Source organism: Euphorbia lathyris, chromosome 2 (assembly GCF_963576675.1).
Source record: "Euphorbia lathyris chromosome 2, ddEupLath1.1, whole genome shotgun sequence".
Classification (NCBI taxonomy): Eukaryota; Viridiplantae; Streptophyta; class Magnoliopsida; order Malpighiales; family Euphorbiaceae; genus Euphorbia; species Euphorbia lathyris.
The window spans coordinates 79949710-79975206 of NC_088911.1; the positions used below are offsets into that span (position 1 = coordinate 79949710).

The 25497-nt window shown below is 38.4% G+C and overlaps 3 long non-coding RNA genes across 5 annotated transcripts; 2 read left to right on the forward strand and 1 right to left on the reverse strand.

Moving 5' to 3' along the window:
* The first annotated feature begins 12592 nt into the window (after positions 1–12592).
* On the forward strand, positions 12593–13943 carry LOC136218708 (uncharacterized). The gene is made up of 2 exons (XR_010683892.1): positions 12593–13073; positions 13680–13943. It is a non-coding gene; the product is annotated as an uncharacterized lncRNA (long non-coding RNA).
* Positions 13944–16076: 2133 nt separating this feature from the next.
* Positions 16077–20971, reverse strand: LOC136218709 (uncharacterized). 3 transcript variants are annotated; one of them, XR_010683895.1, is made up of 6 exons: positions 20458–20971; positions 20310–20368; positions 20167–20224; positions 19056–19151; positions 18330–18405; positions 16077–18103 (listed from the first exon to the last, which is right to left on the reverse strand). It is a non-coding gene; the product is annotated as an uncharacterized lncRNA (long non-coding RNA). The 3 variants fall into 3 exon arrangements; XR_010683894.1 differs by having other exon boundaries at positions 18330–19151; XR_010683893.1 differs by having other exon boundaries at positions 16077–19151.
* Positions 20972–24145: 3174 nt separating this feature from the next.
* Positions 24146–25368, forward strand: LOC136220604 (uncharacterized). The gene is made up of 3 exons (XR_010684592.1): positions 24146–24353; positions 24446–24560; positions 25167–25368. It is a non-coding gene; the product is annotated as an uncharacterized lncRNA (long non-coding RNA).
* Positions 25369–25497: the final 129 nt, after the last annotated feature.

Sequence of the window (25497 nt, forward strand, 5' to 3'; positions counted from 1 at the left end):
GTCTGGGGAACTACTCTCTAATTTTCCCTTTCGTATGGCCTGCTCTATGCTTTCTCCCGCTACAGCAAAATCAGAAAAGCTCCCAGTTGTGTTGGCTAACATCATGTTGTAAAAGGGTGGTTTAAGAGTATCCAAAAAGCTAGATATCATTTCCTTATCGGACAAAGGTGGGATCACCTCTGCCGCCTTGTCTCTCCATTTCTAGGCATACTCCTTGAAGGTTTCAGAATCTTTTTTCTCCATGGTCCTCAGATCCTCTCTATTAGGGGCCATATCCATGTTGTGTTTGTATTGCTTTATGAAAGCGTCTGCTAAGTCTTTCCATTTGCGAATATGAGCTCGATCAAGTTGGGTATACCACCTTAATGCTAGCCCCTTAAGGCTTTCTTGAAAAATATGCATTAAAAGCTTATCATTGTTGTCATAGGCTTCCATCTTGTTACAATACATTGTCATATGAGTTTGCGGACAAGAAGGCCCTCTAAACTTCTCAAATTCGGGAGATTTGAATTTGTAGGGTATCACGATATCTGAAACCAGACAAAGTGTCGTAGCGGATGTGGTTCCATTGACCCCTTCGATGGCCTTCAACCTTTTGATACAGATAGAAAGCGATAAATGGAGGTTTTAATCGTAAACCAACAAAGATCTTCTTCTCTAGCTAGACTAGAAGGAGTGAATCCCGATAAACAAAGGTATAAACCTTAATCTCAATGAGAAATGATATTTGATTGATAAAAGTTTTCTTATCCTTACAAAATGAGGGTTTAAATACAACCTCTAATTGATCAGTAAAGGACAGGGACTACCCCTATTAGGGTTACAATATGGTTAACAATAAAAGGGTAAGATAAGTGATGCGCCTAGACAACAGGTACAGAGGTGCAGGTACGGAGCGTCAGAGGTTGTTGGTGAATTCCTTCGGTATGAAGTAAACTTGAGATCCGCCCAGTGTAGTTGTTGGTACGCCTCATGGCGTACGCCTAGATCCGCCCCGCTCGCGTGTCCAAGGGATCCGCCCTCCTAGCTACAACCTCTGCGGGAACACCGAGAGGAGATCCGCCAAGGCGCGTGTTATTATTGATCCCAGTTAGGATGTCCGCATCATTCTCTCCTTCTTTAAAAGAATTCGGCACTGGCTTGTCTGTGTTGTTCTCCCAAGGGCCATCTGACTTCCACGGGCTAAGGTCACGAACATTGAACGCCGATGAGACTTTACCAAGCCAATTTGGCAAAGCTATGTGATAGGCATTGGCATTGACCTTCTTGGTGATCTTATATGGCCCGTACTTTCTCGGTCGAAGCTTGCTGCTTGTGGCATTGGCGAGTCTCTCTTTTCCCAAGTGTACCATAACCTCATCTCCCACTTCGAACTGTAGGTCCCTGCGGTGCTCATCTGCCTTAGCTTTTAGTTTCCGGTTTCTCTCCTCAAGAGTCTCCTTCACTTCTTGGTGCATCTGGACATAGTCTTTGGCTAGCTGGTTTGCAGTCACGTTTCCTTTGGGAAGATGGGCTATATCAAGGACGTGATTCGGGGTCTTAGTGTATACCACCTCAAAGGGTGATTTCCCAGTTCCCGAGTGTACAGATCCATTGTAGGCGAACTCAGCTTGTGCTAAAACCACGTCCCACATCCTGGGCTTATCCTTACATTTGTTGCGCAGTAAGTTTCCCAGAGTCCGATTGACCACTTCTGTCTGTCCGTCTGTCTGAGGGTGGGCGGTGGTACTAAACTTCAGAGAAGTATCAAAAAGAGCCCACAAGGTCCGCCAGAAGTGACTCAGGAACTTTGTGTCACGCTCTGAGACAATGCTCTTTGGTACACCATGTAGTCTGACAACCTCTTTGAAGAATAGCTTGGCAGTCGCTGAGGCGTCGTTAGTCTTACGGCATGGTATGAAGTGTGCCATTTTCGAAAACCGGTCAACAACCACAAAGATGGAATCCATGCCTCTCTGAGTTCTGGGTAACCCTAGGACAAAATCCATGGACAGATCCTCCCATATGGTTTCTGGTACAGGCAAGGGTAGCTGTAAGCCAGCATTTGTAGCGTGTCCCTTGGCGGTCTGGCAGATATAACATCGTTCTACCAGGTACGCCACATCTCTTCTCATTTTGGGCCAGAAATAACGGGAACTCACTGCTGCATATGTCTTGTCTCGCCCAAAATGTCCCCCCAGGGATCCGCCATGTAGATCTCGGACCACCTTCTCGCGGATAGAAGTGCAGGGTAAACAAAGTTGGTTGCCCCTCATTAGATACTCATCCATCAAGTGATACGCCCCATCCCCAGGCTGGCGCTGGCACTTCTCCCAGATACTTCCAAAGTCAGGATCCGCCAGGTACTCTCCTCTGATGTGTTCGAAACAATCGGTCTCCAGGTTGACTGTTTTTATTAGTGCAACCCTCCGACTCAAGGCATCCGCCACTATGTTCTGTTTTCCCGCCTTATGGATAAGCTTATAGGGGAACTTATCTATGAAGGCAGACCACCGGGCGTGCATGGCGCTTCGAAGTTGCTTCTGACTTCCCAGGTATTTTAGAGCTTGATGGTCAGTGTAGAGGATGAACTCTTTTCCCACCAAGTAATGTTCCCATACTTTCAATGCCCTCACTACAGCATAAAACTCTTGATCATACGTTGCCCACCTTTGCCGTGCCTCACAGAGCTTCTCACTGAAGTATGCAATGGGCCTCTTTTCTTGCATCAAGACACCACCAATCCCAATTCCACTGGCATCACACTCAACTTCAAACAGTTTGTCAAAATCGGGATACGCCAGCACTGGCGCTGTACTCAGCTTTTCCTTGATCAAGGCGAAGCTCTCTTCTTAGGCGTCCGCCCACTCGAACCCCTTTCCCTTCTTCAAACATTCCGTCAACGGGGCCACTATGGAACTGAAGTTCTTAATGAATCGGCGATAAAACGTTGCTAGCCTATGAAAACTCCTGATATCCCCCACGTTCCTCGGAGTAGGCCATTCTCGGATGGCTCTGACTTTCTCCCCATCAACTTGGATTCCACTCCCGCTAACCACGAATCCAAGGAAAACTAAGCTCTCCATGACAAAGTCACACTTCTTGGTGTTGGCGTATAGTTGGTGTTTCCTTAACAGGTCAAATACTGTCTGCAAGTGCTCTTCATGTTCCGCCAAGGTCTGGCTGTGGATCAAAATGTCATCAAAATACACAACTACGAACTTCCCAATCACTGGACGAAGCACCTGATTCATCAGTCTCATAAAAGTACTAGGGGCGTTGGTCATCCCAAAGGGCATAACTAACCATTCATACAATCCATCTCTTGTCTTGAAGGCAGTCTTCCACTCATCCCCAGATCGGATTTGTATCTGATGATACCCACTCCTGAGATCAATCTTAGAGAAGACTCGAGATCCGCCAAGTTGGTCCAACATGTCATCCAACCTTGGAATCGGGAACTTATACTTGATGGTGATCTTGTTAATATCCCTACTGTCAACACACATCCGCCAAGACCCATCCTTCTTCGGTGTAAGTAAAGCTGGAACAGCGCAAGGACTCATACTCTCCCTAATGTATCCCATCTCGATGAGTTCCTCCACTTTTTGTCTCATGACATCATTCTCCTTTGGGCTCATTCGATAATGTGGGAGGCTTGGCAAACTAGCCCCAGGCACCAGATCGATATGATGTTGGATATCTCTCAAAGGTGGTAACCCACTCGGTAGTTCTTCGGGGAACAAATCTTGATACTCGCCAAGTAGGCGGGTCACTTCATTCGGCATCTCTCTTTCGCCCCTTCGGGCGGCCTCGTGATTCGCCTTAACCATCACCACACACACCATCTGGCTCTCCTCACATTCACTGATGAACGATTTGTGTGTAGGACAGACTACCAAGGTAGACTTCTCGTCGGCCTTTGGCTCTCTCACCATTGGTGTAAGGACAAACTTCACCCCATTCTTCACAAATCTGTAAGTGTTCTCTCTTCCGGCGTGGGTGGCGTTGTTATCAAACTGCCAGGGTCGGCCCAACAATAGGTGGCATGCGTCCATATCGACTACATCACAACAGACTTCATCATGATAGTTACCAATCTCAATCGGTACCTTGCATCTCTGGGTCACCCTCAACTCGCCCACGTTCTTGATCCATCCCACCCTGTAGGGACAGGGTGCGCCTCTACTAACAACCCGAACTTCTAAACGGCACTGCTACTCACAATGTTCTCTTGGCTCCCACTATCTATTATCACATTACATCGCCCGCCCTTCACAAGACAGCGGGTCCTGAATAGTCGGTGCCTCTGATCGCCCTCTATCCGGCTTGAGACTAACAAACATCGTACCACATGAATGGCGTACCTCTCTTCACCCGCCACCTCATCATCTTCTCCCAAGGGTGCACAAAATACTTCATCCTCTTCGTCATAGTCATCTTCATACCTCTCCACCATGTTGGCGCTCTTCCTTCTAGGACACTCGTTGGATCTATGTCCGGGCTCATTGCACCGAAAACATTTGAAAGGTGCTGGCCTTGCATACGGATTGTTGCTCTTGGGTGGTATAGGGGCTTCTTTGTATGGTCTAGTATCTCCAACGGATCCCCTTCCCACACTGTTAACCTTGGCCCCACTGGCACTCGCCACCTACTTGCCTTTGTCGTAAGACTTCACGTTATCTCTTCCCCCAGGCATATACTCAGTAGTGGCGGATCTCCTGGATCTCCCAGTCAGTTGGGACTCAGCCTTGAGGGCTAAATTCCTAGCATCTTGTACTCTAACCACCATCTGTGTGCCAATACGATCCTGGATATTGTATCTCAACCTTTCTAGATACCTAGAGGTCTTTTGGCTTTCAGTTTCAGACAGGTTGGCTCTCGCCGAAAGCCTTAAGAACTCAGAGGTATACTCATGGACACTTCGGGTCCCTTGAGAGCATCCTCTGTAGGAGCTGTAGATATACTGTTCGTAGTCTGGCGGTAAGAACCGCTCCCTCAGCATCGCCTTCACCCGTAGCCAAGATCTAATCGGATCTCTGCCCCCTCTTCTCCTCTCTTCCCTCATCTGATCCCACCAAACTGATGCGCCACCCTTTAGGCGATACGCCACCAGTCTAACTTTCCTCTCATCAGGAATACCAGCATACTCAAAGAAACGTTCAACTTCCGATAACCAAACTAAGAACCCCTCTATATCCAATTCGCCTCCAAAAGACGGTAAGTCTATTTTTAGCTTAAAGGCATCATCTCTATCAAAGTTCCCTAGATCTGGTTCTGCCCTAGCAATACCCACATGTCTGTCATCAATCGGACCACCATTCCTCACAGTTCTAAAGGCACCATTATCCCCAATATCCTCAAAATCATCACTATCACTATCAGCGTTATGTACAAGGACAAAGTTGGGTCTTCTTACCTCAGGATCCCTAAGACCCATTCGTGGAAGTTGGACATTTGCCAATGGTAGTCGAGGTGGCGTGGGTTGCCTTTGGGGTCGTGGTTCAAGGACTCCTTCCCTCCTCTGGTCGGACTCCCTGGCGGCTGGTCTGACCACTGCACGGATCTCCAATCTGAGGTTTTCCAGGGAAGCGGTTAGCTCCTGGAACCGTTGGTCGTTTTGTTTCTGCCGCTCAAGGCTGGCCTGGATTTGTTCCGCGAGGTGCTCTCTCAGCTCCTCATATCTTCGGTCACTGGTTTCCATAGAATCTTGCGGTTGTCGGGGTTGAACCATTGCCAAAAGAAGTTTCGGGTCAGGAAACGATTGGCTCTGATACCAACTGATACAGATAGAAAGCGATAAATGGAGGTTTTAATCGTAAACCAACAAATATCTTCTTCTCTAGCTAGACTAGAAGGAGTGAATCCCGATAAACAAAGGTATAAACCTTAATCTCAATGAGAAATGATATTTGATTGATAAAAGTTTTCTTATCCTTACAAAATGAGGGTTTAAATACAACCTCTAATTGATCAGTAAAGGACAGGGACTACCCCTATTAGGGTTACAATATGGTTAACAATAAAAGGGTAAGATAAGTGATGCGCCTAGACAACAGGTACAGAGGTGCAGGTACGGAGCGTCAGAGGTTGTTGGTGAATTCCTTCGGCAGGAAGTAAACTTGAGATCCGCCCAGTGTAGTTGTTGGTACGCCTCATGGCGTACGCCTAGATCCGCCCCGCTCGTGTGTCCAGGGGATCCGCCCTCTTAGCTACAACCTTTGTGGGAACGCCGAGAGGAGATCCACCAAGGCACGTGTTATTATTGATCCCAGTTAGGATGTCTGCATCACCTTTCTTCCAGTAGACTCCTTTCTGTAACAAACTTCCTCAGTTCATCCCTTATTTTTACGTCGTCAAGATCCGGGACGACGGGTGTTTCTTGATGAACTTCCTCATTCCTCGGTATTTCAATAAAAATGGTATCTTTCTTTTTCCCGTGAGAGGAAGAAGAGGTTCCAGCGCCGTGTGATTCAGGCATTCTTTGAGTCTCGGTTGTTGATTTTCCTTTCACAATATCCATTAGTTGAGTCATTTGATCCTTTAGATCTGCGAGCCCAGCCAACTTAGCCATTTGTTCCTTTAACTCTTCCATTTCTTTCCTCATTTCTTCATATGCCTCTTCATTCATCATTCTTACCCTTGCTCGGGTTTCGTAAGAATGAGCCAGGGGTGACTATATCGTCCTTGGTGAACTTCTGGCGTTAAAAGGAATTGTTAATAAAAATCTTTATTTTCATGATTTATGTATAGCAAGGAGAGAAGAAAGAAAAACCAATGACATGCAGAAAAATACTTATATGAAGATTACAATACATCAAAACAAGTTTTCCCACACAATATCCAAAATATGAAATAACAGATAATATTCAATAAAATCTCGATCGGAATCTTCATTCGTGATTGCCATAGAACTCTAGTTCTCTGATGAGTCCGTCGAGATAACATGATAAGTTAACTCCACTAGCATCAGATATCACTAGCTGGTCTTTGAGTTGTGCTAACTCCTGTGCTATGCATCGAGCTCGTGCCGCAGTTTCCCTGAGAATGGTCATGGCCCTCTTAATTTGTTCTTTCGTCAAGTCTCCTTGTTCTTGATGGAGTTGATCCTGATCATACAGCCGCTGCACATCGTCCCACATGCTACTTACTTGTTGCTGGCTAGACTGATATAAAGCTCTGAGTTCCCGGATCTGGTCTTCATTCTCTCGAAGTTTTCCGGTTGCTTCCTCAACATAAATTTGGTGTTTAAGAGCTGCCTCATCTCGTTCATGGATCACTAAATCCCTTTCATAAATCGTTTCATTCCTCTCGTGGATTACCAAGTTCCTCTCATGAATTGTCGAGTCTCTTTCATGCTCTACATAAGCTATTATCCTTTCTAACTCCTCTATCCTCATTCTCATTACTCGTTCCTCAAGCACTTCAAACTCATCAATTGCCATAGGCTGAGCTTCAGCAACCTCATCTAGGTTGGTGGATCGAGGCAGCTCGTTAGATTCAAGGACTTCATCATCTTGCAAACATAGAGTGAGTTCCGTCGCAAACCTTTGGTGCCAGGAAATATACTCTCCGCTAATGCCCCCGGTTTGGTCCCGATTCGTGATAACTTTCAAATTTTCCCAAGCCTTTATTACGGCATTGACTTTGTCCCTAGTGTTTGCTTCGTCATAAGTGAAGTGGGCTTGATTCAGACCATATGTAGCTGGAACAAACTGACGAGATCCGGCCTGTCTTCTTACTAAGCAAGGGGCGTATCCAGTTCCTCCCCATGGACCTAACAAAGGTACCCACAGGAATTCGCCACAGCGGTATATGGTGTTAAGCTTTTCCTTCCAAGCCAGTAACCACACGATGTCGGACGGTTCTATTTTCTGAAGGAATCTAGACCATTCTTTCTTCGATGGACGTTTCTTTGGCCATATAGCTTCCCCGAAATTTGTGACATAGTTCTTGTACTGGTTGTAACTCTTATTGTATTTTATTTTTGGAAAGCCAAAGTGCTCCAGGCAGTGAAGATGACTTAGAGCCCATATGCATAACAGTGGCGCGCACCCCACAAACCTACCACCTCCATTAATTCTGCAATAATCTAAAGAACGGAAGGTTTCTGCCAATATCCCTATTACAGGGTTTACACCTTTAGCACCCTGAACCACCTTTGAGAAGTAGACAACAACCGCTGAGTCTATTCTTCCTAAACGTCTTGGAAACAACACTAGACCGTAAATTAATAAGGCCAACATCCGAGTTCCATTGTCATTGCAAAGGTTATCTACTACAAATGCCATCATTTTAGGCATACTAAATTCTCGATCTGTTTCCCATCCTTCTATATCCTTGGCTTGAAGCCCTATCAATCTGGCTAGCTGTTTCCTTGCCTTTTCATTGTTATTATAAGAAAAGAGTCTGATTTCCTTGGTCAGCGAGATATGGGTTAAACAGTGGTACTCTTCTAGGGTAGGAGTCAGATCGTTCGTGCCGAACGTGAAACATCTGAGGCTAGGATTCCAGAACTGGACCAGTGCCTTAAGCATAGTGGGGTGAGTTGGTACGTATATCAAGTGTCGTATCCACCCATACTCATGGGAGAAAGCCCTCACTACTGCAGCTGGCAACATCCCAAATATATTTTTTAACTCTTCCAAATCATTTTGGTTGAAATCCGTTTTTACTCGGTCGGGGGTCACCTGCACAGCCACGACGTCTCCTAGCCTTTGTTGGCTCTCTGCTGACCATGCCTCCACTGCCCTTTCTTCGAATATTTCATAGGCAGGTAATTCCATTGGGATTTTATTGAATATCCTGTGTTATGCATATTTCAGATAAAGGGTTATATGAAAAAATGAAAAAAAAAATGTATAAGCGATGATTATGCATGGTTGAATGATATGCGTCCCTTATTACGATTAAGATATAACAAACAGATCTCCCGGGAAAAAGATATCATTCATAACGATAAGGTATCACATTTTTTTTGAAGAAACACGCGAAGGACAACTGCTCCTTCGTCTAGACTAATCCTTTTTACACTTTACCTCTGTGGTAGTGGGCCCTAATTGATAACGTTTGAGCAGAACTGGTACTAAGACGTGTCAGCCTCCGTCAAAAGTTACTTTTACAAAATATTTGCCCTATCATGTGCGTCTATCTGAATGAAACAGGGGTGATTGGTCCTTTTTTTTTCGAACTCATCACCCATTGTTTCATTTTTTACAAAATCCTACACTCCGAAAGGGACTTAAACGTAAATACAAAAGAATGAAATGGTCCTAAGAAGTAATCGGCTTGTTTCAACCTTTCCTTTACAAAATATCTACTAATATATGCATCTACTAGAATGAAATGATAGATAGCTATCTTCACCATTTTCTCTATGAAGATCAATCCACTATCATCTCACTTTACAAGGCTCCTAATTTATATATATAACAAAAAAGAAGGATGAAGGCTCGTTTTTATTGTTCAAGGCTGTATTCCCCTTTTGTCATCTTCACCATGCTGGGAGGACACTACCAATCTGCCTCAAGGGCCTCTTGAAGCCCTCCGATTACCATATCATCATTGAGGAATTCGAAAATATCGTCGGGTAGCTGCTCGTGACGCTCCACGTCGAGGTCTTACATGACTTGTCCTGGTGCTGCTTGGCCTATCAGAGCCATCAAAGGCTCAAAATTCTGATTGATTTCAACTCCCAAAGGTTGGCTGCCGTTACCCACTTCCATGGGCTCCTGATTAGTGGACTCTGAAGATGCCACCTCTTGCTCTCTCATATCCCTATCTTCGTCCTCTTCTTCGCTATCCTCTTCTGGCTGGGATCCTCCTTCCTCATCATCTTCCCCCTCTTCACTATCCTCTTCTGATTGGGACCCCCCTTCCTCATCATCTTCCCCACTACCATAATCAAATGGGATCGGCTCCCCTGCGTTCATTGGCTGGTCATGTTGGGGTATGTTCCCATCTTGGATTAGGTCTAAGCCGGCCATAGCTAGCAGGGCAGTGTAGTAATGAGTTGCTGCATGCCTTTGCGTATTTATCGCCCCCAATGGGATGACTGAGGGGAGAAGTTTGACTCTACCATCAAAGTGGTAGTTTATGGGATTCATCAAGGCTAGAGGCACATCGTCAATGTGGTAATTGTTATACATCATCAACTTTTGCTTGACCTCCAGCCAAGAATGCCTGTTCCTAATCGGGTCTTGCATGGGGTTGATGGCATAGCTGCTTTCCAAATGGACCACGTATCGGTTTAGGATGTGAATCCCATCCTCCCGCATTTCTAGCTCCTCCCTGATGTCAAATACAAAGAGCCCGTATGGGAGATTCGGGGCAACATGGAGGATCTCGAGCCATTCCTCGTAGTCCCCATACTTCAACAGCCAATCATTAAAGTAAGAGACAGCCCATGGGTTCTCAATCCAGTAGTGAATACAATGTATCATCCATGCCTTGTCTAAAATGAACCCCATTTTCCCTGCTCGAGAGAGGTACCATAACAGTGAATAGGCTTCATGTGGAAAGCCAAGTACATCTTCTGCTGCCGTGTAAAAGCAGTTCAAGTGTGGGAAAGTAGGGTGCCAGTCCGTAAACTTGACCGGGGCATTGTGTATCCCATAATGATGAAGTAGGATGTCTTGATGAGTCCCGACCATCTCGCTGGCCCTATCCTCTAAAACAGCTCGGGTAATGTTTATCATAACGTCAGGGGGTAGCTCATTGTCCATAGGAATGTTCCTTATCGGGTGATCCATTTTCCTGGTGAAATGTGTTTGTTATATCTTTAATTTTAATAAGGGGTCATGCATATGTATGTACATATAAGATGGCATATGGGTGGCAAAACATCATGCAAGACTCTATTGTACCACATTTCTATTAATATATATGCATGAGTGAGTACCTAAACGTTTTTCTGAGAGGGTAATTGCTATTGGTAGCTTTGGTCTAATTCTAACGGGTGGGTTCTCAAACCACTTTTTGATACTAACTCCCGAACCGGGTTTAGTAAAATCTTTCTCACCAAAACTTGGGGAGAAAGCGGTTTGAGTTGAGAACGTTTCACGGGCCTAACCAGGTTTCCCATGGCGGCACCCCTACTTTGTTCTCACCTAAAATCCTAAAAAGGGTAAGACCAGAACCTGGCCTTTGAGTGTTCGTGTGATAGTGAGGATTATGATATGTATTGAACAATGTGATGAAATAAAAAAAAATGACATAATAATAATAATAATGAAAATACATCACATATATTAATAAAACAAATAAAACATATAAAACAAACAAGCAAATTAACACAAATCACATATTAAATTAGCTTGACAGGTCCCTAGCAGAGTCGCCAGCTGTCGCTACCCGGATTTTTCGGTCACGAACGCCGGACGCTAAACCGGTCAATAGTTTTCCCCAATTAAAACTATTTTTTAGAGTCGCCACCAATCAGAATTAAGGCGCGATTGGACGCCGAAAATGATTGAATTTTAATGGGTAAGGAGGTCTGCGAAATTGAGATTTTAGGTTCGTTTGTCGGTTACGTGTAGGGAAGAAAAACTTGATTAATCACCCTACCCCGCCCAAATATTGGTACTAAAAGATGTGGTTTTTGTGTTAAATTTACTTGATTTATCTCAATTTTATTTGTACTTTCATAATATAATAAAGACATATAATTTAATTACATGATTAATGTCGTAGGTATTTAGTATTTTATATAACGCGTGATCATTAATCGTATCCTTTTAATTTTAATAATTTGGATAACATTTAATTCGCATTTCTATAACATATAACTACGAATTAAAACGTTTAATTTTATATAATTTGGTAACGATTAATTCATATTCCTATAACATAGAACTGTGAATTAACTCGTTCAGTTTTTGTTTATTTAGTAACGTTTAATTCGTATTTCTATAACGTAGAACTACGAACTATCTTATTACTCTTTTTTTCATTTTTTATACCCTTGTAGCACATACATATAAATTGAAACATTCCGCGTTAATTAAGCTTTATTTTTTAATTATCGTTTTCATACCTCTATGACATAAAGATATAAATCGATTCATCTTCACTTTATAGTGTACACGTTTGGTTTATATCCCTATGACATAGGGCTATAAATCAAGTCGTTTAATTTTTTATAAAAGAAAAATGTAGATTAAATTTAACCATATGAAAACAAATGATTTTTACTAATGATATAACACATATGTTACGTGAAAATAAATTGGTTGAACTATGTAAGTAATATGAAATTAAGTAATGAAGGGCCCAAATTAGAAATGAATTAAAAGGGATTTGAGGGTCAAATTATAATTTTAGACAATTAAAAGAGGGCCTAATCTAGCTTAACTCAAATAATCATGGACTTAATTAAAACATGAGGGATTTAATTAGAATTTGGATTAATAAAGGAAATTAAAGGTAATATGGGGGGGGGGTTAAATTGAAAAATAAAAATAAAAAGAGTCAAATTGGTGAACTAAATAAACAGGGAGGGGCGAAATGTAATTAGGAGGGGTCGAATTGAAACAAACAGAATGAAAAGAGTCAAATTGGTGAACTAAATAAACAGGGAGGGGGCGAAATGTAATTAGGAGGGGTCGAATTGAAATATGAAGGGACCCGCTCTGAACAATTAGAATAATGGGGGCCGAACTCACAAATTATAAAAAAGAGAAAGGAGCAAAGTGAGATTTCACGGGGGTTAATTTGGGAATCTTAAATGAGGGGTATATATTCGGCATCTTAGGGTTTTTTTTCATCCTTATCGTGCGGCACCTCTCCCCCTTTCTCCTTTTCTTCTCTTTTCCACAGAGAGAACGCAACACTCTGCCATGGCCGTCGGCGTCCCTTTGCTCCGCCGATCACGACGTCATCATCGTCACAGCGGCGCCGGAGCGCTCTCCTCTTCCTCTTCGTTTTCTGTTTCGAAGCCGGAGCGCCGGATCTCCCTCCTCCCTCGCGTTTGTGCAGATCCACTGGCGATCTGTCCGTCCGCGGCGAATCCATGGGTTTATGGGGTTTTCAGGCGACTTTACGCCCCCTAGAGAGCAGACGGCCATCGTCCGGCTTCTGCATGCGGTTTTTCTGGGGTAAATAACGTTTATTGGGTTTTTCCTGCTTGCATTTATTCTTTTACAGTTTCTTAACTTTTCTTGCGTTTACCTATATTTTCTAATTTTAAGGTAAAAGATATTAGGCGTATTAGATTATTTCTCATGCATTTTAGACACAAATTAATACCTCTATTAATCTTATTAAAATCCTTATAAGTCAATTATTGCATATATGTAATGAAAATGTTGTAATTACAATTCATCTATTATTGATTCAAATCGTTAAGTTCATGTTATAAATGTGACAATTGAACGTTTACGCAATAATTGATGATTCACAAATATAAATCTTTACAAATAGAACAAAATATCATCATATTCGATATTGGATAATGACTCGTATATAGGCTATGTTATAGTCATCTATACGGTTATGTATTCAATTATCTCGTTATATCCCTATTATATTACACGCTTCATTATTATTTTCATTTATTCAAACTTTTAATTTAATATGCATTTTGCCCGAATTCAATGTTTAAAGTCCTCGCCTAATATGGGATTTTATAAGAGGAGTCGGGTTCTCCAACTCATTAAAAAACCTTCCATTCACTAATTGACATCTGTTTTATTTTATAACAGGTCATGAAATAAAAAAATATCTTCCACAGCAAAAACACGTTCTCCATCTCCCTCCTCCGCTCTCCGTTCACTCCGATTGCCACTGCCGATGGAGTGTCTTTGCGGCGGATCTCCACAGTTGTCTTTCAGCCTGTTTTGAATTGGATATTTGATGTTTAGAGAAATTATGCGGTCTTGTTTTGATTCAGATTTTCTAGTTCCATACCCTCTTCCATTTCATCCATCGTTTTCAAAAATATGTTATTTCATTTCAATTTCTCTTCTCCCTCTGTCTCTTAACCCATTTTCCCTTTCTTGTCTCCCTTTATCCCTCTCTCTCTCGTCTCTGATAATTTGGTTACACTTTCTATGGATTATCAAGGTTTTATCAAGGAAATCTCAGTCGTTTATCTCCATAGCCATTGAAGATGTACCAAAGAAGGGAAGAAGTCCTTGCAGAAGAATGTTTCTGCAAACACATAGTTAAAGTAGATTCTGCAAAAAGAATTTAACCAATTTAACCTTCATATGCATATCAAGAGAGAGAGAGAGAGAGAGAGGTGGAATGGTTAAGAAGCAAACGGAGAAGAGAATTTGACGAAGGGAAAATCAATTAGTGATAGGTCTCACTACACTGATAAACAGGCTGAAAGCGAACGGTGGAGATCGGCAACAAGACTTCATCAGCAGCGGCAATCTGAGTGAGGCAATCGGAGTGACGGAAAATGGAGGAGGGAGATGGAGAACGTGTTTTGCCGTGAAAGAGATTTTTTATTTGATGAGCTGTTATAAGTGAAGTACAGGTGTCAATTAGTATATGGAAGGTTCTTTTAGTGAGTTGGAGGACCAGGACCTTCCTATAAATTCCCCACCTAATATAGGATCATTATATATGATCAAACGGGGGGCAATCATAACTTGATACAGAGACTACATAATAACTATAAATCTAGCCATGCCTTTTGTCATTATATATGGTCAAACGATGGGTAATCATGACTCGATATAAACGTATTAAATAGAAAAAAAAACTATGAGTTATGCTTAAATGTTAGAAGATGAAAAAAGTATTTCATTGTGGTATTAGCAAACCACTTCAAAAAAAAAACTCTAATGTCATTTGCCTTTATAAAAAGGGTCAAATATATGAATATCATAATTAAGTACAAAATTACAACTAAGTCATATCACTAAATTTAATTCTTAATATGTCATTATTCTCTCTATATATTATGATTTTATACCATAATTTAAAAATTATAGACTCAAATTCAGAAATTATAAACCTTAGAAAATATATTCTAGACTTCTAATTTATAAACTCTAATCCTTAAGATATATTAAAAGTACTGATTTTACTAGTTTGATATAATCCAAAATTATAACTTGTCATAGTTGTAAATAGTTTTTAAAATATGAATTTTTTGGGTAATTTTCCCTTATAAAAATGTTATTAACCACATTCAATTCACTCTTAAACAAATTGATTTTTCCAATTTTTTTCTTACTATTAACTCTTCCAATTCTTTTCTTAAAAAAAAAACCCTTCCAAATATTGTCTTTTGTTCTATAATATCACTAACAATTTTTATATTTAAAAAAATAATAATTAACAATTTACAAAAAAAGAAGAGTTAAGATGCTAAAATACCCCTAACGTTTTGGGCCAGGAGCAATTTTATCCCTGACGTCTAAAATGGTGCAATTTTACCCCTAACGTTGGAAGTCAAGAGCAATTTTATCCCTAACGTTGGAAGTCAGGAGCAATTTTATCTCTAACGTTAATAAATTGGGTCGATTTGAGAAATAATTCATCAAACTGTCTTCTCGCTCATGAATCTTGTTATCTACAATTCATATGTGTGTTATACTGTCTTTTTTGTACGGATTAGATAAAAAAAAATTCTAAAAATCCACCGAATTTATAAATATTAATCTCAAATTCTATTATTAAATAATAAAAAAATATGAAATCCTTTTTTTAGACGAATTATTATGCAATTGGTGCAGAATAATGAATAAAAATATCTGTATTTTATAATAGAGTCTGAAATTGACCCAATTTATCAATGTTAGGGGTAAAATTGCACCATTTTAGACGTTAGGGGTAAAATTGCTGCTAGCCCAAAACGTTAGGGATATTTTTGCACCTTAACCCAAAAAAGAATTATCATTTTTCTAAGAGCATGCCACATCATCAAAATCCCATCAAATCCAATTACCTTTTTTTTTCTTACGATTAAACTCTTCCAATTCATACCTTTTGTTCTATAATATCACTAACAATTTTTACATTTAAAAAAAATGTTCTGTTTGTAAGAGCATGCAACATCATCAAAATGGCATCTAAAATTCTCTTCTAATCTTCTTTCTGTTTCTGTTATTATATGTAATATAGATTTCATGATTTATATAATCTGTACTTATATGTTGTTTGATAGAAATAAAAATTAAGTGCTGAAAAAATATAAAATTAAATACTGAATTTTAAATACCGAATATAAACAATTAGTTGATAATACAAACACACGTGAATTACCTTAAAAAAATCACATTTAAATTAAATAAGTGCTTAATTTTTAATTTAAATGATTAGATGAGTTATCAAACAAGGTATTGGCCTAAAATTTCAATTGCGTTTAATAACCCTATGTTCTTATCTAATTGATTCAATAACCTGTCCAGTTACATTCAATATCTCCATAGTCTCGTCTAATTGCATTGGATAACCCAAAAATTCAACTGTCCCGTGAACTTTCAAAATTTCCTAATTTGTTGTCTATTTATCACATTCTTTTGATACGTGACGAGCATTTTGAGACATGACGGAGCGTGTCTTCCATTTTCAGCATGCAACAAATTTTATTAAGAATTATGAGGTTATTAGATACAATACGTGGGATCATTTGTAACTTTTAGAAATTCAGATGTTGCCCCTATACTCCAAAACTTTCCCTCCACTCTGAACTTTTTATTTGATGAGTCATATCCTCTGCACATAATAATTAAGATACTATATTTGCCATTTTATACAACTTAGCACATGACCTGTGTATGGTAACCAAATTAGCTATAAATTACACCCATCTTCTCTCTTGCCCTCTCTTCAAATTATCAAAAAAAGACACAAATTCAATTTTCAAACCCTGAATCTATGGCTGGATATGGGTGGAATTCCAACAATCTTCCTACAAGCACGTACACCGGCGCTCCACAAATCGCCTGTCGAATTTGTAACCAGGTTTTTGTGAGCACTGAAGCTTTTCTTCATCACATCGAAATTCACATGTCTACGGATCATGATGTTTCTTCTGTTTCTGCCTCCAGAAGGATGCAGCAGCCACCACCGTCTCTTAATGCTTCCGGTGGTGGCTTGAGCCGTCTCTCCGGTCAAAGAAACAACTTCAGTTTTCCCATTCCAAATGTTTACAGTACTATGTTTAATCCGAATCCTAATCAGTTTATTCATCCCCGGGCAGCCCCAGACATGTACTCTCCTTTTCCAACTGTGAGGAACAACTACGGGTTTGGGTCACAAAGTTTCCCTATCCCTTTTCAGGCTCCGAGGAAATTCACCCAGCCATTTCTTCAGCAGCTGGAGAAACCCTTGATCCCTATTTCTGATTCTGATTCTGAGTTTGAAGTGCTAGACTTGAACTTGAAGCTGTAGAACAGCATAAAGATTAGGGTTTTGTTCAGGACAATACCTAACCCTAGCTATGGCTATGGTTAGGTTCGATGTATTTTTATCACTACAAGAAAATCATGAATTACCAGCGGAAATATCCGTCGGTAATTGACAGAAATCCGTCGGAAAAGCATATTTCCGACGGATTATCAGCGGACTAAATCCGCTGGTAAAAGGGCCGCTGCTCCGGCATACCGACCAGATTTCTTGTCCGTCGGAAAATTTATTCCGACCCATATGGGGACGGAGAATTCCGCTGGTGAATTACACACGACCGATTATTTCTAGCGGAATTTTGCCGGTGAAAATACTTTCCGACGGATATTCACCAGCGCATTCCGTCGGAAATCTTATATTTTTGTATTTTATCAAAATTTTATTACAGATTAAATATGGGTCGTACATGTTTTATAATCTAAGCTAGCTTAAATTCTAAATTAATATTAATATTATTTTTCATGAACAATAAACCTCTTAAACAAAAAAATATATTATTATTAAATAATATTCAGAAGTAATTAGTATAAAACTACATATACCAATTATCCTATCTAGACAAACCATAAGATTAAATCATATAATATCCCGTTGGATCCAAGATAAAGTATATATAAAACTATATCTTCTATTCGACCTAGATAAAGCTGGGTGCGGACATGAGTGCAAATACACGAGGATCAGACCAGGAAGTGTCGTCGTGCCGCTTCGGGTGAATGCAAATAATTTGTGCAGTCAGTACACGACCAATGAGTGTTGTCTGTACAAAAATGGAAGAGGATCAGAATCAATTGGCATAATTGCTTCACCAACTCAATAGGTTGAATATGTCTCAACTTGATGTTATAGATCAGATTGACTTCTGGAATTGGAAATAGGTGTACAAATTTTAGAGCAAGCATAGCTAATTAAACTTTATTAAGAATTTTCAAAAAAAAAAAAAAAAGATTATTAAGAAGATCAAATGATCAAAAGCTGAAACTTACAGAGATATAGATGAAGATGTTTCACATTAATGATTTCATGGTTGATAAAGCTGCAATAGTTTCATGGTTGATAAAACTGCAATAAGAAAGATAGATAATGTAATCCATATGTAGTGAATAATACTATAAATTACTAAAATCCTTTAAACTTCTTACAATACTATAAATTACTGAACATAACAAAAAAACTCATGCTAAAACAGCCTTTTCTGCCTCACACCTTCTCTAAAAGGCACTAAGTGCAATAGGCCACCACCTCTCTGAAGCAGCCCTCCCTTGCTAGTGCAGAGGCGCGCTGGAGGTGTTTGCTCCTTGTGTGCCTTTAACTACACTGATCAACAGTTGTTTGGTAAGAAAGACAAAGGGCTCATTCAGGCACTTGCTGGTTTGGCAAGAACATTATTGCTGCCTCAGGTTTTAAGGAAAAAGAGATGCAATTCGAACAAAAGTATTACTTATTGCCCAATTATTACCAAGTCTCTGTACTGTGAAACTAAGGCAAATAACGAGATTATCAAAAGGCTCGTACACTAGCTCTGCCACCGTTATGGTTCTTCACTACCGCCTAAGTTTATGCTATAGCAGTTTGTTGTCAACCAAAAACAAACTCTCCCAATTTAAACATATATAACTAACATATAAGTAAATCAGTGCCAATTTCACAGGAAACCATGTAAATCAATAAATTAACACATAAGAACATCATTATAACTATATAAGACCTACCTATATGGGTATGGCACATAAAATAACGATTGCTATACTCCAATGTGTGGCTTGAGCAGGTTTTGTTAGATCTCCCTTCCTTCTATTCAGTTTATTCTGCAAACACAATATTATGTAATTAACCATTCAAAATAAATTAGTTTTTCTACTTTCTGACTCAATGTGATTGTTGTCTGACTTTCTTATATTTATAAATGATGCAGGAAAACCATTAATTCTTACAACTGCATTGCTAAATTCGATTATTTTACTAGTACTGTAAACTTATGAAATGGGAATTTCCAACTGCTCAACATGAGCAACAAAACAACCATAAACAACAGAAAGTTGAGACCTAACTTACAGATCTTTCTAAGCCATGTTTTAGTTTAATGTAGCATCAGTTTCTGAAGGTAGAAAGGAGCCCTTTCTGCTGAGTGAATCTTCCTTGCTTTTGTAACCCGTGTACATGAATTATCAACAAACAAATATGCATCTACATTTGAGGATTATCCATAAGCATTTGAACCAGTCCATGAAATAAAATAGCTTCAATATTGACTAGTTTTATGGCATCCAATACTCGTTTTCATGTTTTAGAGAGACACGGTTTGTCTTCCTACCACTTATCAGTTTATTGCAACTCGAATATCAAGGAAGAGCTTGTTACATGGCATAACAGAACATGCAGGATAATACTAGGATTTTGAGTATGAAAGCATGTTTGTACAAATATCAAACAAAAGTGAACTTTTCCATTCCTTATGGGAGCCATATGACAATGCCAATAAATAAACCATCAATACCACATAACTAGCATCAGTCAATCATCTCCTACCACATCAAAGTCAAGGTACTTCAGTCCTAATAATTCCAATATGTTTTCAAGATGGAGTTGCACTCCTTCAAGCCAAGGATTAAGATGATGCATCAAAATGCCATTAAGAGAAAAAAATCCTAATGCGCTTGCACTTGTTAGTTAGTCTACATATAATCTGTGAATATTTCCTAAAGCACAAATTAAGGAAAAAAATCCTTAAACCATTCAAAAGTAAAACAAACTCATTCAAATCAAAGTAAACCCATTCAAAATCAAAGCAAAATCTCGTTCAAAATTAAGAAGTTAACTCACCGATATTGAACCTAAATCTGGTGCTGTAGAAGAATATATCAAATAAAAACTTCAATTACTGCAAAGAGAAAGTCGGAGGGTGAGATACAAACCCTAAAATCCAATGAGATACAAACAGTGGAGGGGGAAATCGATCTTCATACCTTTGCTTCTCCTTCTACCTTTGCTTCTCTTTTATTGTCTCTCTTTGAATCTATTAACCCTAAAATCCAGCAAATGAAAACAACCTAAAATATAATAGGACAGAGTCTTAAAAAAAGCAAAGAGAAGTCAGGGGGGTGAGATACAAACCGTGGAGGGAGAAATCGATCTTCATAATTCATATTCTAGAGAGCGGCCGTGAGATTCAGTGAGATATCACCGGAAATGGAAGAAACGAAGAGAAAGAGCCAAATAACTAAAAGAAGAAATAGAGAGAGATGCCGATAGATGAGAAGAGGTGAACTGAGGTTGATTTTGTCTGCCATGGTGGAGTTCGACCGGATAGAGAGGGGTGATAGATAGAGTGAAAAAGAGAAAGGGGTGGGTTGTGTGCAGATCCAGAGAGAAAAAGAGTGAAATTTGGGCGCAAATCAGAAAAAAAGGGGGGAGAAAAGAAGGCAATTCCCGCCTTTGTAAAATTAGGGATTCCAGCTAATTAGAAAAAAGTTAAAGATTTTATTATTATTTTTTTAATTACCGACCGAATTCCGTCGGTATGTTATAATATCCGCCGGTGAATTTACTAGCGGATATTTATACCAACGGTTTGGCTGCAAGTACACCAAATCACTAGCAGAATTTCAATTCCGCTGCTTTTCCGCTGGTGATCAGCAGCGGAAACTATTCCGCCGATGATTTCCGCTGCTGATCAACTATTTTCTTGTAGTGTATTTCAATGAAACAATAAATATTATAATCAGAAAAAGAAAATATATGTAAGCCTTTTTTAAAACATTGCTTTTTTTTCCTTTCTGAGTTCACAGTTTTGTATGCTATGAATTCAATCTATTTTGTCTCCTTTAATTACCAATTTTTGTCATTTGATTATCAAATTAAATCTTTTTTTTTTTTCAAAAATCTACCTAATGAAGTAATTTAATTTATTGATATAAAGGCTAAATTTCACTTTAATATTTTATGAAAAGTATATAAATTTTATAAATTTACTCATAACCTTTTCAAGTAAAATCAATTTTAATCCTTTTTTTTCTTTTTTTTTTCAAAAAGCTACCTAGTGAAGTAATTTAATTTATTGACATAAAGGCTAAATTCCTCTCTAATATTTTCTGAAAAGTACATATTTGACTCTAACATATGAAATTGTATAAATTTATTAGTAACCTTTTCAAGCAAAATCAATTTTAATTTTTTTTTTCTTTCAAAAATCTACCTAGTGAAGTAATTTAATTTATTGGGATAAAAGCGAAATTTGTTATGCGCATTTTCAGAAAAATATAGATTCGACTCTAACATATGAAATGGTATATATTTACTCCTAACTATTTTAAGCAAAATCAATGTTACTTGTCCAGGGGCAGAACTCCATAGGGGGATAGTCCTTGAAATTTGTTTCAAAATAATTTTCAAGCCCACTTTGTCAAAGCGTGAAAGACATGAAGAGGGGTTGTTGTAGATGTGACAATTATTGAATTTTTTTTTACTGTATTCCAGGAGTAATACACCAATCAGTCAAAATAATTGTACATACCACTTCATGGGAGATGATTTATGTAAGGAAAAAAATGTACATGTGACATTAATTGATTTGTTAGGTGTATTACTCCTAGAGTATTCTAAATTTTTTTCTTATTATTGAGTTAGTGTCGTGTTCGTGTCATATCAATTATCGAGTTGATATGAAATGAGTCAACTGTAACTCAACTCAAAAAAATTTGTGTTATAACTATATATTAACCAAATTGGGTTAGTAATTTTGTATTGTGCTTTCGGATCATATGTAATTTTACTATGTACATATGTTAATGATGTCATTTAAAAATATAGTAGGATATAGTAATAGTTCTAAATAATTTATGTCGTTTTTGGATTAGAAGCTTAACTATGACCATCCAAAAATCCGCTAATATATCATTTTAGTTCGTGTAATGTGTTTATAAGTCGCATGCAAAAATATGGCAGGTTCAAGCCATTTTTGCAATTAGTAATTGTAATTTTATTACGTTTACTAATTAAATGAAATATAAACACATTAGAGAATATGATAATAATTTTAAATATTCATGACATTTTCAAGTTAGCAGGTCAACACCAATTCAACCCTAAAATTTATGTATCACTTTTCTCTCAACTAAAAAATTACTCCTTACCTGCTAAACTAAATTCAAACACTATAATTACATATCGAGTAATCGATCGCGTATAAATTTATCATTCCTAGGTTGTTATTGGTAAGATATATAGGAATAAAAGATAGAAATAAGGTTTAACTATGAAGTTTTAATTTTTTTTTAAATGACTCGTCGATGAACAACGATTGTTTCATTAAGTTGAACCTCGGCTCATCTAATGTCCTGGTTCTGCCACTACTGCTATATAATAGAAAATTTGAATGAACTAACTTGACAATTATTAAACTGTCATATCAGACATTTCCAAACATATTAATTTGTCGATAAACTGAAGTAGTTTTGCACATTTTTGTGGTTATTATTTCTAACTATATTAGTAACATAGTAAACATTTTAGACACTTTGACAAAAAAGAGAGAGAGAGAGAGGTGGAATGGTTAAGAAGCAAACGGAGAAGAGAATTTGACGAAGGGAAAATCAATTAGTGATAGGCCTCACTACACTGATAAACAGGCTGAAAGAGAATGGTGGAGATCGGCAACAAGACTTCATCAGCATCGACAATCTGAGTGAGGCAATCGGAGTGACGGAAAATGGAGGAGGGAGATGGAGAACGTGTTTTGCCGTGAAAGAGAGTTTTTATTTGATGAGCTGTTATAAGTGAAGGACATGTGTCAATTAGTATATGGAAGGTTCTTTTAGTGAGTTGGAGGACCATGACCTTCCTATAAATTCCCCACCTAATATAGGATCATTATATATGATCAAACGGGGGGCAATCATAACTTGATACAGAGACTACATAATAACTATAAATCTAGCCATGCTTTTTGTCATTATATATGGTCAAACGATGGGTAATCATGACTCGATATAAACGTATTAAATAGAAAAAAAAACTATGAGTTATGCTTAAATGTTAGAAGATGAAAAAAGTATTTCATTGTGGTATTAATACCAAACCACTTCAAAAAAAACTCTAATGTCATTTGCCTTTATAAAAAGGGTCAAATATATGAATATCATAATTAAGTACAAAATTACAACTAAGTCATATCACTAAATTTAATTCTTAATATGTCATTATTCTCTCTATATATTATGATTTTATACCATAATTTAAAAATTATAGACTCAAATTCAGAAATTATAAACCTTAGAAAATATATTCTAGACTTCTAATTTATAAATTCTAATCCTTAAGATATATTAAAAGTACTGATTTTACTAGTTTGATATAATCCAAAATTATAACTTGTCATAGTTGTAAATAGTTTTTAAAATATGAATTTTCTGGGTAATTTTCCCTTATAAAAATGTCATTAACCACATTCAATTCACTCTTAAACAAATTGATTTTTCCAATTTTTTTCTTACTATTAACTCTTCCAATTCTTTTCTTAAAAAAACCCTTCCAAATCTTGTCTTTTGTTCTATAATATCACTAACAATTTTTACATTTAAAAAAATAATAACTAACAATTTATAAAAAAAAAAAAGAAGGGTTAATATGCAAAAATACCCCTAAGGTTTTGGGCCAGGAGCCATTTTATCCCTGACGTCTAAAATGGTGCAATTTTACCCCTAACGTTGGAAGTCAGGAGCAATTTTACCCCTAACGTTAATAAATTGGGTCGATTTTTCCAATTTTTTTCTTACTATTAACGTCTAAAATGGTGCAATTCTTCTCTTTTCCACAGAGAGAACGCAACTCTCTGCCATGGCCGTCGACGTCCCTTTGCTCCGCCGATCACGACGTCATCGTCGTCACAGCGGCGCCGGAGCGCTCTCCTCTTCCTCTTCGTTTTCTGTTTCGAAGCCGGAGCGCCGGATCTCCCTCCTCCCTCGCGTTTGTGCAGATCCACTGGCGATCTGTCCGTCCGCGGCGAATCCATGGTAAGTCCTCGCCTTTTCCCCCTATTCCCTTTCTTCTCTTTCCGGTTTCCAGCGCGACGTTCTAATGACCGTTTTTCTCTGTTTTTTTTAAGGTGAAACGGAGCCGAACCACTCCCGATCCGTCATGTTTATGGGGTTTTCAGGCGACTTTATGCCCCCTAGAGAGCAGACGGCCGTCGTCCGCCTTCTGCATGCGGTTTTTCTGGGGTAAATAACGTTTATTGGGTTTTTCCTGCTTGCATTTATTCTTTTACAGTTTCTTAACTTTTCTTGAGTTTACCTATATTTTCTAATTTTAAGGTAAAAGATATTAGGCGTATTAGATTATTTCTCATGCATTTTAGACACAAATTAATACCTCCATTAATCTTATTAAAATCCTTATAAGTCAATTATTGCATATATGTAATGAAAATGTTGTAATTACAATTCATCTATTATTGATTCAAATCGTTAAGTTCATGTTATAAATGTGACAATTGAACATTTACACAATAATTGATGATTCACGAATATAAATCTTTACAAATAGAACAAAATATCATCATATTCGATATTGGATAATGACTCGTATATAGGCTATGTTATAGTCATCTATACGGTTATGTATTCAATTATCTCGTTATATCCCTATTATATTATACGCTTCATTATTATTTTCATTTATTCAAACTTTTAATTTAATATGCATTTTGCCCGAATTCAATGTTTAAAGTCCTCGCCTAATATGGGATTTTATAAGAGGAGTCGGGTTCTCCAACTCATTAAAAAACCTTCCATTCACTAATTGACATCTGTTTTATTTTATAAAAGGTCATGAAATAAAAAAAATATCTTCCACAGCAAAAACACGTTCTCCATCTCCCTCCTCCGCTCTCTGTTCACTCCGATTGCCACTGCCGATGGAGTGTCTTTGCGGCGGATCTCCACAGTTGTCTTTCAGCCTGTTTTGAATTGGATATTTGATGTTTAGAGAAATTATGCGGTCTTGTTTTGATTCAGATTTTCTAGTTCCTTACCCTCTTCCATTCCATCCATCGTTTTCAAAAATATGTTATTTCATTTCAATTTCTCTTCTCCTTCTGTCTCTTAACCCATTTTCCCTTTCTTGTCTCCCTTTAATTTGGTTACACTTTCTATGGAT